The sequence below is a fragment of the Triticum urartu genome, chromosome 2, assembly GCF_003073215.2.
Source record: "Triticum urartu cultivar G1812 chromosome 2, Tu2.1, whole genome shotgun sequence".
NCBI lineage: Eukaryota > Viridiplantae > Streptophyta > Magnoliopsida > Poales > Poaceae > Triticum > Triticum urartu.
This window is the reverse complement of record NC_053023.1, coordinates 21,904,440-21,908,002: the sequence shown is the minus strand read 5'-3', so window position 1 is coordinate 21,908,002 and position 3,563 is coordinate 21,904,440. Positions and strand designations below refer to the sequence as shown.

Genomic DNA, 3,563 nt, shown 5'->3' with positions numbered 1-3,563 from the left:
AGCCACCTAGGTAGGCGATGTGCGACCCCACCTCCCGTTTTAGGCGACTTTGTTTTGGGTGGTCGAGGGTTTTTAGGCGACTTGGTTCAACCGGTGAGGCGATCCTAGCCACCTAGGTAGGCGATGTGCGGCCCCACCTCCCGTGTTTGGCGACTTTGTTTTGGGTGCTCAATGGTTTTTAGGCGACTTGGTTCGACCGGTGAGGCGATGTTAGCCACCTAGGTAGGCGATGTGCGGCCCCACCTCCCGTGTTAGGCGACTTTGTTTTGGGTGCTCAATGGTTTTTAGGCGACTTGGTTCGACCGGTGAGGTGATCCTAGCCACCTAGGTAGGCGATGTGCGGCCCCACCTCCCGTGTTAGGCGACTTTGATTTGGGTGGTCGAGGGTTTTTAGGCGACTTGGTTCGACTGGTGAGGCGATCCTAGCCACCTAGGTAGGTGATGTGCGGCCCCACCTCCCGTGTTAGGCGGTTTTGTTTGGGTGGTCGAGGGTTTTTAGGCGACTTGGTTCGACCGGTGAGGCGACGCTAGGCCGCCGAGGTAGGCAATGTGCACCCTACCTCTCATGTTAGGCGACTTGTGTGGGTGGTCGAGGGTGTTTAGGCAACTTGGTTTAACCGGTGAGGCGACGCTAGGCCTCCTAGGTAGGCGATGTGCGCCCAGCTCCCGTGTTGGGCAACCTTGTGTGGGTGGCTCGAGGGTTTTTAGGCGACTTGGTTCGACCCTTTAGGCGACGCTAGCCACCTAGGTAGGCGATGCGCGCCCCACCTCCCATGTTAGGCGACTTTGTGTGGGTGGTCGAGGGTGTTTAGGCAACTTGGTCTGACCGGTGAGGCGACGTTAGGCCTCCGAGGTAAGCGATGTGTGCCCCAGCTCCCATGTTAGGCGACTTTGTGTGGGTGGTCGAGGGTTTTTAGGCGACTTGGTTCGACCCGTGAGGCGATGCTAGCCACCTAGGTAGGCGATGTGCGCCCCACCTCCCGTGTTTGGCGACTTTGGGAGGGTGGTTGAGGGTTTTTTAGACTACTTGGTTTGACTGGTGAGGCGGCACTAGGCCGTCTAGGTAGGCAATTTTTGGTTGGGTGGTCGATTTGTATTAGGCTCGGATAAGAAAAAAATGATAAAACGAAAAAGAAAAAATGCGGAAAAAACAAAATAAAAATACGGGATAGGGGGGCCCTTGCCTGTTATCCTGCTTTGGGCACTTGATTTCATGGAGTTTCCAATCTGCAATCTGCACACTTGACTTGCTGTAGTGCCTCTCCCAGTTTATTTTGATGCCCTTCATGATTTTGTTCGCAGTTTCTACTAATGCCTTGTCCTTGAACGTCCTTGCCGAGTCCAGTACCTCAAATCGCATGTCCCTGATGTTCAGCACCATTAGCCAATAATGCCCTGTCTCCTTTGGATTCTCCTTGTCCAGAATCTCGAGTGTAGGACATGATACCTGCTTGATGAGAGAGTGGGTTGAGATGGGACAAAAAAACGATAGAGGGAAGCATGAAGAAAACTGCATTGTCATTTTTTTTCTTACTGATTCACATCTGCTTAGCCTCCTGGTTTTGTTGTCAAAATGTTTGTCTATGTCGTTCCTTGCGAAACTATTGTTCGGGAAGAATGTCTAGCAACGGATGGTGATGTAAAAAAAGAGAAGTGGTAACATATTAGTTGTTGTGCTTCTATGATAAAAAACTAAAAGAAGATAAAAAAGGGATAAAGGGGGGAATTCTTACAGCTACTCGTAGTGGCATTAATCTCTTCTTTGGCCTCAACCCTGCTTCCCTCAATGCAATGATTTCCATCTCGGCCAGCATGCTGTCCATCTTCTGTCCAGGTGCCATTGATTGTGCAAGTTCATTGCAGCTGATGTAGAGCGCGTCATAGTTTATGATAGGCTTGCTGTTTTGAAATTTGGCACATAGAAATAGAAACAGAAAAAAGATGTTAGTCTCATGTATTGAAACGAAGCAATTAATAAAGAAAGCCCAAAAACCAGACCTAAGAAATATTTGATTTCCTTACCTATTGTCGGCTTGCCTTGTGTGGGTCACACTATACTGTCACACAGCATCGTAGATGTCGCGAACTTGCTTTGAGCAGTAGAATGGATCCGTGTTCTCCAGGCGTATGTATGGCGACCTGAGTTGTGTTGGTGCCCTTACAACTCTCCGCTTGTGCCCAACCGCTGCTGGAGTCCTTGACGAGCTAGCGACATTTTCTACGGTTGTGGTTGCTATGACTGGTGCTTTTGAATTTTGATCGTTGATTTGCCTTCCATTTCTTAGCCTCTCCTCCATCTCTAGCCTCTCCTTTTCTTTCTTCAATGCAAATGCCTTTTCAGCCTCATAGCACACTTTTTGTAGCTCCTCCGGGTCCAATCCCCATTCATCTCTGCTTTCTGACATACATGCATCTAGGTTGCGTGGCTTCAGTTCTATGGATTGGCCTCTGTTGGTGCCCTCATCTTCATGAAAACTCATGTTAAGGTCGAAAGATGGACAACCTTGTGTTGCTCCGACTGGGTGGTTGGTCTAGCTTGATGGTGTGAAGCCAGGGTTTGATGAGCCAACTTGTGCCTGTTGCATTGCTTGCTGTTGCGCAAGTGGCCCCAATCGTAGCTTCTCCCTGATTGTAGCCATTGCCAACTGTGTTGCATGAGCTTCCCTGATTTGCGCTGATGTGGGTGTTCCCCCTTTCTTTTGGCTGCTAGGGGCTAGGCACGACTTCCTTGTTGTAGGAGTGCTGGAGCTGACCATATATGGAACACCAGTGGATGGACTTGGTGTGTGTACAGATGCTTTATGATGCACAAAACGGTTGAGAGGTGGGGCTGATGATATTGGGGTGACATCAAGTATTGTGATTTTTTCACTGCCCAGAGGTGTGTTGCCTTTGTGCCCATTTTCTACTGGTCCATCTGTATTTGCTGTTGTGTGAGTTTGCATTCCAAACCCATTGGTTGTTGTGTGACCCCGCTGGTTTACATTGCTTGCAAGATTTGCATGGCTGCACTCTAGGGACTTGCCTGCTTTTGCACCCTCCCTAGCCGGCTCCATCTCGGGTTCTGACTTCTGTTTCATAGTCGCATTTCCACTGTTCCTTGATGGCAAAATTTTGGATCTGAGTTCGTTTTGCTTTGAAGCTGCGGTCCATGGGGAGACAAAATCATCAGAGTTGTTTCCACTGCACCTTGCTTGTCCATCTTCCCCTGACTCTGAGCCTGGCATAAACTTCGTGTTGTCCTCCGGGATGCCCCCATGATGCTCGGACTCTTTGATTCTTATGCCTGGAATGCGTGCTGCCCTACGACGCTTTGTCCTGTGTGAATTTCTCTTAGAGTCCCTGCCATCCTCCCTATCCAGATTGCTGATCTCTTCAATGAAAATACCCATTCTATCCGACTATTCTGAGCACAATGAGCTAACCGTTGCAACGATCTTCCTCTTCTTCTGCATTAAGATGCATTTTCATAGGAAAAAACACACGAAAAAAATTGTTAGGGAAAAAATGAATCAAAAAAATAAAAGTCGGGTGGTTTTAAAATTGAAGAAGTATTATATAGG

General features: G+C 48.7%; 1 pseudogene; it reads right to left on the bottom strand.

The window, feature by feature from the left end:
* Positions 1-2,480, bottom strand: part of LOC125534800 — a 19,210-nt pseudogene extending 16,730 nt beyond the window's left edge.
* Positions 2,481-3,563: the final 1,083 nt, after the last annotated feature.